This window comes from Erpetoichthys calabaricus, chromosome 5, assembly GCF_900747795.2.
Source record: "Erpetoichthys calabaricus chromosome 5, fErpCal1.3, whole genome shotgun sequence".
In the NCBI taxonomy this organism is placed as follows: domain Eukaryota; kingdom Metazoa; phylum Chordata; class Cladistia; order Polypteriformes; family Polypteridae; genus Erpetoichthys; species Erpetoichthys calabaricus.
This window is the reverse complement of record NC_041398.2, coordinates 57,399,905-57,417,329: the sequence shown is the minus strand read 5'-3', so window position 1 is coordinate 57,417,329 and position 17,425 is coordinate 57,399,905. Positions and strand designations below refer to the sequence as shown.

The following is a 17,425-nucleotide window of genomic DNA, read 5'->3' as shown; positions in this document are numbered from 1 at the left end:
ACTGCCTCTAAAATTCCAGATAGTGCTGTACAGTACATCTGATTGTGATAAGAAATGACTTGCATAGTTAAAGAGTTAAAAAAATATTTATATGTATCTGTGTTCTGTCCACCCTACGTTAGATACAAGAATATTTTTGCTTTCATTATTGATTCATGCCCTCAATATGAGGGCATTGCATTTTGTGCACTGTAGTATTGCATATTACTTCTGATTATGCACTTTTTTGGGAAAAAAAAGGTAAAGTGATATTAGAGTCAAAAGTGGATAAAGTGCTATAGTGCAAGTTTTTCCAAACCAGGACCTATTGAAAGGTTTCTGGTTTTAATTGGTATATGCAATAAACATTGTTTTCCTCTTATTCATTCAGTTATGTAGAGGACTGAAGTTCAAACAGACAGCTGTTTTTTCAAAGTACCTTTTCTAATTGTCATTTTATTCTTACCACATTACTTTCTTCTAACTATTCTTATTGCCATCTACTTGTCAATCATAATGTCACAATTGCATGGTTATTGATGAACTTTTATATCTATTTATTCATTTTTGAGTCTGAGGATGTCAAAATTAGAGACCAGAATCTAAAACTAAATTAGCAGAGTCAATGATACTCCTAAAAGTTTAATGCCGCAAAATCATTGGAGAAAATAGGACAAGGCAATGTAAAGTGTTGGGATATCTGCAAGATCTCCATTTATTAGCCACAAATCCAATAAAATAACAAAAAGATTTATCAGTTCTCCTCATAGGACTCCCCCCTCAACTCTCAAGCTAGAAGAGGCAAAAACAGATAGCACATGCACTGTCTTACAACCCATACTCGATATGTCATCATGGCTGTAAAAACTGTATGTGCATGTATGTATATATATGTGTGTGTGTGTGTATATATATATATATATACTATATATATATATATATATATATATATATATATATATATATATATATATATATATATATATATATATATATATATATATATATATATGTGCTGCGGTGGGTTAGCACCCTGCCCAGGATTGGTTCCTGCCTTGTGCCCTGTGTTGACTGGGATTGGCTCCAGCAGACCCCCGTGACCCTGTGTTCGGATTCAGCGGGTTGGAAAATGGATGGATGGATGGATATATATATATATATGTGAAAGCTGCCCCGGACATAGACAGGTAGACATGTTTAAAGCACAACACGTTTATTTACAATACTAATATTTACAATAGTGACACACACAACCCCAAAACTCCCCCAAAATCCAGGCCTTCTCAATAATGTCTCTCTCTCTCAGGTCCGCCTCCACTCCTCTCCTCCAAGACTTTTTCTCTCATCCTCCCGACTCCAGCCATCGAATGGAGGGAGGCGGCCCCTTTTATAAACACCTGGATGTCCTGCAGGTGCCTCCCGATTAGCTTCCGCCGGCACTCTCCAGTGTGGCGGAAGTACCGGCCGCGCACCCGGAAGCACTCCGGGTGTCCCTGGTCTTCTTCCCCTCAGCACTTCTGGGTGTGGCGGAAGTGCTGAGGGCCAGGGCTCCTCAGGCATTCGGGCGCCCCCTAGCAGTGACCACGGGCCCCTATAGGGTGGAGCTTCCAAGCTCAGGTCTTGTGGACCCCAAAGCCACCAGGGCGGTTGCCATCTAATGGTCTGGAGGAGGCGTAAGCCTTCCTCTGGTCCTCCTAGTCGTCCCGGCTGGGTACCACCCCCAGCCCCTCGCCACAATATATATATATATATTGTGAGATATGGCCGGAAATTCATCGCGGCCAATACCCCCAGGCCGCTAGATGGAGCCCTCCCTGTAGCATGGGAGTGCCCTAAAGACCAGCAGGGAATCATGGACAATGGAGTTTTTATTCCCAACCCTGCTGGACACCATGGGGCACACCAGGGTACACTGAAGGGAGGCCCAAGGACTTGTATGTGCCCTATAACCCGGAAGTGCGTCACGATCATATGACCGGAGGGAACGGCGTGCTTCCGGGTTGAAGAAAAGGACTTTTAATCTGACCCAGAAGTGATAGGGACTCATGGACTGCTGGGCTGGAGCCACTTCCGTGTTGGGGAATATAAAAGGACGATGGGAAATCCCAGATGTTGAGCTGAGCTGGGTGGAAGGGTGGCAACGCGTCTGGGAGTGTGGAGGATTGTTTATTGATTAGATTATTGTTTATTAATTATAAGAGATTTGTGGAGTGTAGGTGCTTTGTGCACATTTATTATTATAATAAATTCAATATTTGGACTTTTATCTGGTGTCTGACGTGTGGTCTGAGGGTTCAAGGGGTCACGGAGACCTTAAACTGTCACAATATATATACAGTGATCCCTCGCTATATCGCGCTTCGCCTTTCGCGGCTTCACTCCATCGCGGATTTTATATGTAAGCATATTTAAATATATATCGCGGATTTTTCGCTGCTTCGCGGGTTTCTGCGGACAATGGGTCTTTTAATTTCTGGTACATGCTTCCTCAGTTGGTTTGCCCAGTTGATTTCATACAAGGGACGCTATTGGCAGATGGCTGAGAAGCTATCCAGCTTACTCTCTCTCTCTCTCTCTCTCTCTCTCTCTTGCGCTGACGTAGGGGGGTGTGAGCAGGGGGGCTGTGTGCAGCTGCTTCCTGAAGGACATGCTGAACGGAGCTTCGCATACTTAAAAGCTCAAAGGGCACGTATTGATTTTTTTTTTGACTGCTTGCTTTGCACTCCTTTGAAAAGGAAGATATGTTTGCATTCTTTTAATTGTGAGACAGAACTGTCATCTCTGTCTTGTCATGGAGCACAGTTTAAACTTTTGAAAAAGAGACAAATGTTTGTTTGCAGTGTTTGAATAACGTTCCTGTCTCTCTACAACCTCCTGTGTTTCTGCGCAAATCTGTGACCCAAGCATGACATTCTAAAAATAACCATATAAACATATGGTTTCTACTTCGCGGATTTTCCTATTTCGCGGGTGGCTCTGGAACGCAACCCCCGCGATGGAGGAGGGATTACTGTATATATATATATATATATATATATATATATATATATATATATATATATGATGTGCATAATAAGAGGTACTTGCTAAAGCATGAGGTACAACTCTTAAAAAGCAGAAATTTTGATTTTTTATGTATTAATAACCATTCAGCTGATCTCACACAGGGAAGCTTAAAGCAGCCACCCAGGGAGAGTTCTTGACTTCAGCCAAACTGTCATTTGCCTTGGCCTGATGCTCTTGTCTTTTTATGCCCCTTTTATGGGGTGTAACTAAAATGGGTGCTCATACAAGTTCTGAATTATATGACGTTCTCAGCTATGTTGTTAGTGATCTCATTTGAGCCCCTAGGGCTTTTGGTTCAAGGAAACAGATTGAAATGTGGCATGATGTATGACATAACATTCTAAATGCACTAAATCTAATTCAAGGTCACAGAAACCAGAAATGTATCATGGCAGTATCAGAAACAAGGTAGAAACTAGCTCTGGATAAGGTTGTGCATGCACATGAACTCAAATGCAGCTGTTTCTGTATTGTCAGTTAACCTCAATATGTAACCAAAGAAAACCCACAGGCACCAAACTTGAACCCAGGATGTTACATCCATGAGGTGACAGCACTAACTGCTGCACAAATTGGTTAGACAGTTCCTATATCTGTACATAAGCTGAAGCACTGCAGCAAAGCAAATTTGAGTATTTTATACAAAATGCATGAAATATACAGTATACTGTTTTATACTGTTGTATTATATGGCTGAGACCTTTATCTAAGGAGAATTATAACATTTGATATACAGTTGGTTACATTTCTTTATTGAGTTGGAGCACAGGCAGGTGAAGTGACTTGTTCATGGTCACACAGTGTCACACACTGTGAGATTTGAACCTACAGCCTCAGGTTTTAAAGTCCTGAGTCCTAACAAATAAACCACACAACCTTACATACTATATTATATAATAGCTTTAACGGCGCACTGCACGATAACATGCAGTGAATACATTTGACTTGAGCGTTTATAGTTTTCATACTCTTTCTCTGTACGTTTAGCATTCACTTGCTCAAAGGTTGATGTGCTTGCTGCTTCCTGAGCAGTTCTACTTTTCTCCACCCTAGCGGCCCGCTTCTTCTCTTCTTTTGTCAGGCATCTTTTCACATTAAAAAAGTCAGTGTTTGTGTTGCAATTGCTTAGTATGTTTTCTTTAATTTTTCACTTAAGTTGGCACTTAAGTCTTCAATCTGCCTCAAGAATGATTTAAGATATGAAGAGGTAGGAGAAGTGACGGCGAACATGGTATGGATGAAAATGGTGCCCATACACATGCACCGCACAGCCGCCCTGCTGGCTGATGCCGAGAGTTGATTCTTCAATAAAATAAAATAACAATAAAAAGATTAATAACCTTGGAGGTCAATCATCACCCGGTAAGTGGATGGTAGATGTCAAGTAGTATATGTGTACCAAATTTTAGGTCAATAGGTCAAACGGTTTGCAATCTATCTATCTACAGGTGATTTAAAACCCTGGACAGACAAACGGACAGCCACTGTAGCGTATTATATATAAAGATATAAGATAAGTAAACCTCAGAAAAAATAGAATTATGTTTTTGCAAATATTTAGAGTCAAAAAAGGTCCCTGATTCTGACATATCAAAGAATAATTATAATATATATAATTATACCATAATCACCTATGGTCATGAGCTATGGGTAGTGACCGAAAGAACGAGATCGCGAATACAAGCGGCTGAAATGAGTTTCCTCCGCAGGGTGTCTGGGCTTTCCCTTAAAGACAGGGTGAGAAGCTCAGTCATCCGGGAGGGGCTCAGAGTAGAGCTGCTGCTCCTCCGCATCGAGAGGAGTCAGATGAGGTGGCTCGGGCATCTGATCAGGATGCCTCCTGGACGCCTCCCTGGGGAGGTGTTCCGGGCACGTCCAACCAGGAGGAGGCCCCGGGGAACACCCAGGACACGCTGGAGGGACTATGTCTCCCGGCTGGCCTGGGAACGCCTCAGGATTCTCCCGGAAGAGCTAGAAGAAGTGGCCGGGGAGAGGGAAGTCTGGGTATCTCTGCTCAAGCTGCTGCCCCCGCGACCCAACCTCGGATAAGCGGAAGAGAATGGATGGATGGATGGATAATTATACCATATATCCTTAAAAAAATAAGATTCAGGAATAATTGTTTTTATAATATACTGTATATATAAAAATCTTATACTTCTCAACTCAACGACAACACCTGAATGATTTACATGACTGTTTATGTTTGTGGTTGTGTATAGTGATAGTGAGCATGTGAGTCATTATGTTTACACTCTCAATGGGAGAGAAGTCATATAAATAAGAAAGTATTTTAAAGGCCCATGCAAAATTTTTATTTTTAAATATTTTTAATCTATTTCGCTTTGACTAGACTAGTACCTAAAAAAGAAACTTTCAACTATCAGACATTTACATTTATATTTACTCATTTAGTAGACACATTTATCCAAAACAATTTATATAATATATATACTGTATATATATATATATATATATATATATATATATATATATATATATATATATATACAGTATATATAATTCTTTTTAAATTGGCCACCATGATTTATTATACTTTCTTCAATGAGTAGTTATTTAAGAATTGTAGTATAGTATACCGGCCAGAATTTCTGAATGTTACCCCAGATAGCATCACCACCACCTTCTGCTTTACAGTACCCATGACTTTAGTTACTTTATTTAGTTTTTAGTGATGCCTCTGACTATTAAATTACAATTACTTTGGAATATGTGCTCTGCTATTAATTACTGATTTGTGGTTAAAAGTTTACTTTGCAAACCTAGTTGAAATTACATTTTGCTTGTTTCTACTACATGCTTACATGATCTTTGTTCAGTTTGGTCATTTTTCCAGCCGTCAGTCTTCTCTAAGACTTCCTCTCTCACAGATGGCCCCTCACCCAATGCACAGTTAATCCTGATTGCAGGAGCTGGACTAAAGATCCCTTGTGGGATGGACTTAGCAAGCACAGATAAAACAAAAGTACTGTATCTTTGATACAGTAAGTGCAAATTCTTAAGGGATGATGTATTCCTTATCACATTTTTCATCTGTTCTCTGATTTACTGAAGGTTTCAGTCCAATTGTACGCCTAAATTGAATTGATGGTTGATTTACTTATCCATTTAGTTTCACTGTTAGTGTGTTTTGCCTGCTTTGTTTTATTCAGGGTAGTCTAATTTTCCCTCTACATCCAAAAGAGTAGCATATCAGGTTGACTGGTGTTTTGTTGAGGAAAGGTCTAATAGTAACCCTGTACTCACCTTAGAACTTTCTATCTCAAACCTTTGACTCTTGCTCTATTAAGTCATACTTACCAGCCTGTTGCAGTAATGCAGCTACAGTCTGCAGCTCCACTTGTTATCACCGTCAAGATAAACCAGGGTTGACTGCACTTATAATCTCACTTATTTTCTTTTTGTTTAACTTTCCAGTTTCCGGACAATAAGGTTGAATAAAAGCAAGCGGCCAGGCATGTTCAAACGTCTGTTCACTCATTGCAAACTTTAACAATTATGTAGATTTTAGGATTCTTGTGCCTAAAATAAAGCAAAGTGAATTGGGTGCAGGGACTACCCCATACATCCTGGATGGATGGCAGCTCTTCTTGCTCAGAATCTAGGCACACAATGTACCTAGGAATTTGGTGGCTCTTTCAGTCTTGCTTCAGAGCTGATAGATGTTTAATGCTGAGCATTTTCTGGATGGAATTTTTGAACCAAAACTTCAAGTTCCTGGCTTGTGCTTCTTTACAGTTCTTCTGGGACCAATGGGGCATTGTAGGTTAGTAGCCAACTTCCTTATTATGTGCATGCCTCATGGCCTTGAACCAATTCTTGCTAGGCACAACTTATGTTCTTGAACCTTCTGCCAATCAGTGTTCTACCTGTGGTGATGGACTAGAGCAAAATATGAGTTTTGTCTTTGCAGGCCCCAAACTGTGGTTAATGTGTTTGTTTAAAAGATCCCAAATTCATCGTTTTAATGATTCTCACTAGTTGTGCAGTAAGTAGAAAAAACACAGAAAGCACCTAAATTGTTACATATTAAGTTTTCCTTTTGTCTACAGACTTTATCACATAAACATATACGTCTAGTGTTATATGTGAAATATAAAAGAGTATACCAAAAAATTGTTCAGAGTCCGTCTCCACATCAAATGGTGAATCTAATAGACACCTTTATAACTGAGTGTGAGGATAGATTGGCACCTCATTTGTGCTTTGCTCCTTTGACCTTGACTTGGACTAAACTGGTTTTAAAATGGATAACAAAAACAATGACAGTGTTAATAAGAGAGGAGAGTCTGCCATCTTAAATTAGCTCCATCTTTTATTTATTGTTGACAAAAGCAAATAATTTTGGATGATCTACTTTTTCAAGTGGTATACTTACACAGATCTCCGTCTTAATTGAATCATAAATTAATACATTCTGCCTCTGTCTGCTCTCTTTACCCTTGCAGATACATTGTAATTAGTTCCTAATGGTATGATTATTCATGTGCTGATGATCATTATGGGCGCCCACTGAGACACCTTGAGGTACAGAGATGAAATGCAGCTTAATGATCTTGCTGTTGCATTTTAGTGCTGACAGGAACAACCAAAACCTAGAAACCTGTCCCTGAAACACCACACCATCAATAAAAATTAATTAATTAAATTTACTACACAATAGTATTTCTTTATAAAACAAAAAGATTCAAGTTACACAAAGATGGAATAAAATATACAAAACTCAAAAAGAGAAATTAACATTTATTAAACTGAAGATAATTAAGTTAACTAAGGGGAACTAAAAAACCTGTAAAAATGTATCAAAGGCCAGTATAGGAAATAAGGAAAAGAAAACTAAAAACAGATCCTTAGTTAACAGCGAATACCAAGAAAATAAAGAAGCCTGGAAGGCAAAGTGCCATGTCTGCGATTGCATTCACAGCACCAAATGTTAATGACAAGTTCCTTTTCCATGGACTTTTTAAAACATATTTACACTAATTCTGTTTATTTGGTCAACCAAGGTTGAAAAGTGAGAGTGAGAGGTATTGATTGTTCTTCTGGTGCTCTCTTTACTTGTTGTTTTTTATTTGACTTTGTTTCTCCTTGGAATTTATGGGATAGGTGGGAGGGATGTGAGGGGATCCTGTTCTGTACTTCCTGGTCCTTGCAAAGTGATTGCTACTCTTATGCTCCATCGCAGACAGTTTGTGTTTTTGTATTTTCTTCTCTTTACTATTTTCTTTAACTATAAACAATTTTTCTGTTACCTCATGTAATGATCAGTGCCTGAATTCCCTGAATCGCCACACATACTACCTTGATTTTTTACTGTGCTATTATAAGAAACTTAGTTATGGTTGAATGACATTAGTCGCTGCCAAAATAGACAATGCTTCACCCCGATGTGCCTTCCTCACTCATCCCAGTCTCTTTTGAAAATTCTGTGAAGACCTCAGTTTGGTAGATTGATAGCTTTCATATTTTAAACTCATCTGCATCAGAATACACTTTTTTTCTCTTCACATCATACATACCAGTCACAAGTTCATTATTTATTTATTTCTCAAGCTTTAGTCCCACTTATCCTAGATTCTTGTCATTTAGGCCTCCCCAATCTCAGACCATATTTGTGTTCTTCTTAAACACCATAATCTTAACTTGCAACCCCATAGCAATAGATGGAGATTCAATGCATCACTCTTAAGTAATAAACAATTCTGCAATCAGTTAGCTTCTAAATTAAAGGAATAAAATTATGAATTTGAAATATCAACAGTTAGGGCTGAGCTAAACGCACTCCTCTTACAGTGAGCAGAATTTCAGATCGATCGCACCAGCGCTTTTTATTATATCTTAGGGGCCAAGCCTAGTAAACTCTTAGCCTTTTCTCACCATCATAATGAATCGTTTGCCACAATCTTTGCTATCATGATGGAGTCTGGTGCAATAACTAATGACCATAAACAAATAAATAGTTTCTCAACTACTGTTCCAATCTGTTGAGGTGCCCGTGTACCTCTCCTCGTTTTACTCATCTTTCATTAGTTGAATTTGCCTCACCTTTCGGAGGAGAAAGCATTACATTTGGGTGTGACTCTTAGTCTGGAGATGCTGGTGGGAAGCTGTAAACTCTATGAATAGCCAAAGGAATTGATGGGATTTTGTCTGAGTTCATTTCAGCCTTTTTGGGGGAACACTTCAGGTACTGCAAAAATGGATCTATTGCTCATTTACTATTATATGAGAAGACCTTAACAAACCCTTCTTTAAGTCTCCATAACATTTACAAAGCATCAGTAAAGTGTTTATTCATCTCTGCAATGTGACCTACTAATAAAACTTCACTTTGGAGTAATCTGAGGTGGCTTAACTGAGACCCATTCCTCTTGATATTTTATATTTAGTATAAGATCTGTGAATCATTTATATTGATAAGTAATTTTACCATCATCTCAATATTCCACATTGCACAGATATGAATAGCCTATCTGATGATATTTTATAAGGGTTATGAAGACCAAACAAAGCATTTGTTAAGGTCTTCTTACATAAGAGTAAATAAATAACAGATGCGTGTTTGCAGTTCCTAAACTAAAATGCTACGTTTTCTTTACCTACCTTCCAAATGCTGAATGTGGTCATTTTCTCACAGTATTTAAATCCTAGGCTAAACACTGCAGTCATCACTCTTTTACTAAAACAAGGCAAAGACCCTACTCAGTTTCAGAATTTCAGACCATTATACGTAATGAATTCAGATGTGAAACTCTGCCAAAGTCTTGGCACAAGACTTCAGTCTGTTATTCATAAATGAATCCATCATGATCAAACTGGTTATATCCATTCCCATTTTGCCTCAGATAATCTCAGTAGACTGCCTCATATAATCAATGCAGCTCCCTCCTTTTCTTCCTCTGCAGCTTTACCATCCTTCGATGCTGAAAAAGCATTTGATCGTTTAAACTGGGCATTTCTCTGGCAGGTTCTGGACAAGATGAGATTTAATGCCGAATTTGTGGGAATGATTAAAACATTATACTACACTCCTTCAGCTGCTCTCCAATTCAGGCACATCTCCTCCTTTTTTTATTAAGAAGGGCTCCAGACAGAGCTGTCTTTTCTTCCCTCTTCTCTTTAATTCATCATTAGATCCACTGACCGAGGCCATTTGTACATCTAAATTATTTTCTCCAATCTCTCTAAATAATATAAACCATAGAATTTCTCTTTATGCTGATGATGTATTCATTTATCTAGGGAATGCTCCTAAGGATCTTTCGCATGTTGTAGGCCTTTTCAAATCTTTTGAAATTATGTCAGGATATAAAATTAATTGAGTGAAATCCCCCTTATTACCACTTAATGCTTCTACCATTCTGCCACTTTCCTGCATCTATCGCCACTACTGATTGGTTGAAGTATTTGGGCATTGACATATCCTCTTCTGTGAAAGAAATATTTTATTCAAACATTCATTGTGCCTTTGAAGACATCAAATTCTCAATCCAGTCATGGACAAATTTCCCAATGTGTTTTCAGTTCCATCTGCCCAATGTAAAAAGAAACCCCATCTATCAATTTGGTCCCCACTTTCACTTCACATCACATCACAAATCTCCTGCTCTCTTTCTTCAATTCTGTCAATACCTATTGCCCCCTTTTCACATGCTCTTAGATTTTTCAGACATCACTCTCTTTGTGCACCAGCTTAAACTCTTACATTTGGGTACAGTAGCTGATAAAATTCTCCTTGCTTCTTGATAGACCCTCCCATTTCTATTCATGGCTGGGAATCTGCTGTTTCCAAACTGAAATCTTTTATGAGCAGAAACTAGCAATGCAGCCGCTCCCAAGGTTGGGTCTAGTGGTATGGCTGATCAGCACTGCTGCGGTGATATGGTGCAGGCTGTGGGGTGTTGTTTAGATGAGTACCATTTGTGTTTTATTTATTTATTGACTGCATACTGTTCTGTCATATTGATTTCCTGTTAATTTTATTTTTACAGACAAAAAGAGAGCCATTAATTTTACGAATTGTACTAAACTATATATATATATATAATTCACATTATTGGTTAACACTAGAATCCCTGAAGCCTATGAAAAAAGTTGTAATCCCGGGCCACCTTAAATTCTCTCACACCTCCTCACTAGCGTCTTTGTTTTGCAAATGTGTCAATCGGCACTGGCAGCAGGCAGCCTTCTCACTCATCCCCCCACAAAGGCAGCTGATGTCAACTCAGACACTGAAGTCTCGTTATCTGGCAGTGAGGTGTTTAGAATTGTATAAGGTGAATAATATAGAGATTTTTGAAATACATACTGTTCATTTGTGTTGTGTGTCTACAACGATCTGGGTAAATGTAGGATGACAGGAAATGGGAGGCAAGAAATGTTGAATACATAACTAAAACAGAAACTTTTTGCATGTTATATTAATAATGACAAAGTACTGAAATGAAGTGTATAATGTGTGAAGACTACACATGTAATTTGTCAGCATGCCTGTGTCAATCAAACAGGAAGCTCAGCAGTCTACTTGTGACTTTACGTTGTAGGAAGATAAGTAAATATAGATAAACAACATTCAATGTGGCTTTTATATAAGTAATATATAAATGGTTTTTTTTTTATATAAAGACCATCAAAAAACATGTTCACAAACAGAACTTTGCAAGATACCTTGGCGAGCTCTGTAGGCCCTGCTGTTTCGTTGAAGGACATGTGTGTGGCAGATTCACTGGCAGGATGACGCCCAACCTCTTGCTGCATCAAAACGGTGCCATCTTTTGCCTTTACGACTGGTGCAGCTGCGTTGTTCTTATGTGTGACTGAATTTTTCTTGTGGGGATGGCTTTTGTCCTCTTTATCCATTATGGAACACTCATCTGAGTTCACCTCTGTTATATAGTACCACATCTTTATTTGAAAACTAACAGTGTCAGATCGGGGGGAGCGTGAACAAGACTGAGAAAATAAAACTGAATAATAAAAAATAAAAAAAATGCAAACATTTACAAGTACCATAAACTTACACAGGCCGTTACAGACTCAAATCTAATGTATATTTTTATTCAATAATAGTAACAATAAGAGCAGCACACTACTCAAAACGGTAAATGCAGGAAAGACCAGGAATTGAACCTGCAACTTCTTAATTGTGAAACAGAAGTTCTTACCTCTGCAGCAGCCAAGCAGATGTGTCAGTATTGTCTCCTAACCCAAATTCTTTTTCTTCAGTTACAGTATGTTCTTGCATAGAAGTGCACTTGTTTTGTTAATATGTGTACCTTTTGTGAAAGTGTTATTTGATATTTGGACTTTAGTCTTCACACATTATACACTTCATGTCAACATTTTGTCATTATTAGTATAACATGCAAAAGGTTTTTGTTTTAGTTATGTGTTCAACATTTCTTGCCTCACATTTCCTGTCATCCTACATTTACCCAGATTGCTGTAGACACAGAACACACATGAAATGCATGTATTCCAAATAATGATATATTATTTGCCCTATACAATTCCAGACCTACCTCACACCCAGATAAACAGACTTGAGCTGCATCAGTGGGAGATAGCAGGCTGCTTGCTGCATGTGCCAATCGACACATTTGCAAAACACAAGACGCTAATGAGGAGGTGCAAAGAAATTTAAGGTGGCTCAGGATTACGACTTTTTTCGTAGGCTTCAGGGATTCTAGTGTTACATTTCTTAAACTGATTTCTGAGAGAATATTAAATCACATACTGTATATAGCATTTTACATTGTTTGGGAAACTGTTGATTTCTTGGGAGCAGGAGAAAAGGTCCAATTGGAATATTTTTATGGTCTCTGGAAGTGGCTGGTTTGAAAGGCTGTAGTATTCAGGGGTATTTGGGACGTTTTATGCTTGGAAGTGAATAAACCTTTCATTATGTTTTTTAATTAGTGAGATTTTCTCTATGTATTCCTGCCATTTTATGCCTTTCTCTATCCTTTTTGCGCCACTGAGCTCAAAAAAAGAAAGAAATCCAAGGCATTATACCATTTGCATTTCTATGCTGCAGTTTATATGGTGTGCACTGGCCATTGCTGATTTTGAAAATGAAAACTAAATGTGGTTTGTTTTCAAATGTATCATTGGGTTTGCCTTTAGTTTTGCAATAAACAATAGATTTTGGGTGTGTTTCTAGCCTCACTTTGCCTACACACTCCACAGCCATCAGATTAACAACTTCTGCTATTGACAATAGTTATGTATTTAAGATGTCTGAATCTCTGTCTGCTGTGAATTATCTGAGCCAACCTATTATAGCAGAGCGAATGAGATAGGCATCCTTTAACACTGGCACATTGTGTGACAGGAGCCATTTCTGTCATATTCTCTAGATGCTTTACAGGATTTCTGATCCCACTGATGGTCTAGATCAAATAATAATGGCTAGCCACCATAATCAGCAACCCTCCATTTTGTAATTTTCAGTAGACAGTTGTCATCTTTTACAAAACAAAAAGTACATTGTTTTCCAAAAATGGTCACCTTGTGCTGAAAAGAATTCTTTTATCACTTTCACTCCAGCTATGTAAGACTTTGGCACATACTGCTGTGTACACATAACTTTCAGCATTGTCATTACAGCCCTCAAAGATCAGCAAATGATAAAGCAAGGCTCTGTAAGAGCAAAATTACATTCAACAGATTTTTACATTCAAGTGCCACCATTGGCTGTGATTACAGACACTGTAAATCAGGCTGTAATGTCCAATCAGTTTGCCTTTTTTGACAATGCTGGCTGATACTTTACATTAAAACATTTTCTTGACTACTGATATTTAAATTATGTTTTGCTTAAGTGAAGTAAAACAAATTCAGCATGAAATTTCACAAAATCTTCCACAGTTCATTATCCTACATGCAAACTACTATTTAGTCAAACACATCTATGGCATTTTATCCCTCTAATCATTCATACCAGTTCAGGTTTGAAGGGTTCATAGCCTGTCCAGCATAGTCAGTCCACCTTAGAGCACACTCACACAAGGACAATTCATATAGTTATTTGATATTAAAACATATTCAGCCCATCGCTAACTTCTGAGAAGTTAGGTATGTGATTTGTAGCATTGCTTCTGTGCTCAGGAAGAATATCTGCATATTTCCAGGAGGGCTTCCTGGTATTCAGTGTCAGTTTAAAGGGATTATCTTCAATTGCCTTTAGTTATACTGTGTGATAAATAGAGGTCTCCGTGACCCCTTAAACCCTCAGACTAGACATCAGACACCAGGTAAAAGTCCAAATAATGGTTTATTAATAATAATAATTGTGCACAAAGCACCCTCCTCTCCACAATACTCAATAATAATAATAATAAACAATAATCCTCCACACTCCCAGACGCGTTGCCACCCTTCCACCCAGCTCAGCTCCCCGTCTGGGATTTCCCATAGTCCTTTTATAGTCCTTGATCCGGAAGTGTTTCGCCCTCTCTGTCCACGTGACTAGGAACACTTCCGGGTCATATAAAAGCTCTTCTTCACCCCGGAGGCACGTCGTTTCCTGACATGTGATCATGACGCACCTCCGGGTTATAGGGCACGTAAGAGTCCGACAGCCTCCCTACAGAGACTCCTGGTGGCCCCCATGGTATCCAGCAGGGCTGTGCATATAAACTACAGAGTCCATGATGCCCTGCTGGAATTTGGGGCACGTCCACGCTGCTGGGAGAGCTCCTCCTGGCGGCCTGGGGGTGAGGGCCGGAGTAGAAAGCCGGCAATCCTTCACAACTGTCTTAGTTATGCAGTATTCATGAATTGGTGTACATAGTATTTATTTTTAGGGTAGTACTGTTGCCAGCATCAGGTGGAATCCCTACCTCATATGAACATTTTTCTCATGTCAGTGTGGGCTTTCACTGCGTATTCCATTTTCCTTCCATTTTCCAATGTCTATTTATAGTTGAATGAAAGGTGTTTGCTTAGCAAAAGCTCTTGTTCCAGCTCGGGCTCCCTGTACCCCAATACCTGAACAACAATAAAACAGATAGACAGACAGGTTGGTTTTTGCTGTATAATATTAGAGGTTATGCAACTGGGCGTGCACATAATTGTCATTTTTGTTAATAAATAACTAATTAAAAATTCTAATAAGAAGATTAAATGTGTTACTGTTCAACAATGAGGAAATAGCTATAATGACTGGCTCCTAAGTAAACATTTTCACTTAATGTTGCTAATTCTCAATTCTGAATGTCAAGTAAAGTGCAAATACACATTGATTTCCAATATTTCATCTGTGACATTGATTATACTGAAATTACTTTCTGTTCAGCAACTGAAATGCCAGTCTGATATGCAGAGGCTGCGAACAGGACACAGTGAGAAATGAGTTGTTCAGTATTAGTTCCAGAGGACACTCAGAAGGATGCTAATCTGCTTGCAGCAGGCACTATGTCTTCTGTGCTGTACTAGGATTTAGGCAGATTTTCAATTGTTCAAGTGTGTGCAATCAAATTCTTTGCTGCAGGGGCAGGAATATCAGAATATTACTGACTGTAGAAAAATTACGACAATATAGATAGCATTATTAAACAAAGTGAATTATTGTACTTGGGATTATGGCACAATGTGGTACATTTATTAATTATAAAAGAATGCTGCGCTCTCATTACTTTGCAGCTCCTCATCCTGACGGTCTTAATATTCCTCAGCAAGAATATATGCTTCAGGCATTGACAATCCAGTAGAGACTCTTCTACATAGATCTCTTTGCACATGTTACTGAAATTAGACCATCTCCTTTCATGCACAGCCTCCCCACAACTTCAGACACCCCCAGTATTTGAGGGACTAAAATATTAAAGTATGTAAGATGTTCCTCTGCAGATGAACTGAACATGTAAAGAGTACAAGAGGAAGCTCAAACAAGACCAACAAGTCTAAGCAGGCTCACAGACATTAGCTGAGCTCTGGTTGTGCCTGTCCCAGAAAAGAAGCGTGTGTGCAACTATTTGAAACACTTTATGTGGGAATTCCTTACAAACAACTGTCTGTTATGCATCTGTTAAAAATCTAAAAATATATATTGCAAAAGTGAAATATACTTTTAAATGATGTTCTAAGACAATGTCGATATACTGTACACTTTCATCAGTTTAGTGATCAGTTAGTAACATGCATCACACTTTAATGACTTTTATGCTATAATAACCATAAATACACATTAAGAAATGCAGGAAGTCATCTTAATACTGTTTCATGTCCTGCCGTCAGTATGCCTGCTGGTTTTCATTACAACTTTGCTATCAATCTCTGAGTAACTCCCTCAATTAAAACAACAATAATCTGTGATTCTGAAGTTTGGATAGTTAAAATATGGCGAAACAATAAAACTCAGTAATGCAATGTTGTGATATTCTTCATGAATTTCTAGTGAAAGGATTGCACAAGAGGATGAAGGTTACAGCTCTAGGTCAGGTAATGTTTTAGGTGTCACATTTATCAATTTCCTTAAAAGTTTAATGGACCATTGCATATCACACAAGAAAGCCCTGATTCTGGCTATTTTTTACTAAATGAGTTACTTAATCATTTCAGCCATCAAAAATGATCATTGCAATTAGGCAAGGTGAGGATGGGTTATTTTCCCAGTACATACTCAGGACATATCTTGGCACTTGAGCACTAAATGTAAAAAATTAATTTAGTTTACTTTTTAATCTTATCTCAAATTAATGGTTCAAAATTGACCTGGTATGAGTATTAAGAATGGAGCTACGGACCCTGAGGTGGCCTGGTATTCACTTCAGGTCTGGACAATGTCAGAAGAGACTCTGGACTGTTAAATTAAGCAAGTTTAACAGTGATGTTATTTTATTTTTCTGGAACATACCAAAAGTATTTTTTCCTGCAGGAAGGGAAAGATCAGAGCAAATGTGTATTGTGAACAAATATAAAATTCAGTTGACAGGTGGATATGAGTGAAAGAGTTGATTAGTGTTTAAAATATTCTGGATGCTGACCAAACCCATGCAGAGAAAAGTTTCATCAAACCCTAATTGAACAATCCTTACCTTAAGCTATGGCGGACCCATTCTCTCTGGAACATTTGGAATTAATAAACCGGGCTCTCAGAAGACATTTCAGGTCCTTCCAGGTGGGATGCTATCCATCCATTTTCATACCCCACATGAGCTAGTTTGGGGTGAAAGAAACCTAATTTTTAACAGGAGAAAATTATAGACCAACTAACAAAATTGGCACAGTAAAGTGGGTGTCACACAACAACTTGCTGATAAACACATAAAAAAATTAGACTTACTCAGAGTTCCACAGAATGAGTATTTTTGTAATAAAGTAAAAGCAGTGACTACTTTGATTGTGCTTCTTTTTA

General features: G+C 38.3%; 1 protein-coding gene across 2 annotated transcripts in view; it reads left to right on the top strand.

The window, feature by feature from the left end:
• The window catches only part of ctnna2 (catenin (cadherin-associated protein), alpha 2), a 1,866,011-nt gene that overhangs the window by 1,389,317 nt on the left and 459,269 nt on the right, over nt 1-17,425 (top strand). The gene's annotated exons all lie outside the window — the stretch shown is intronic.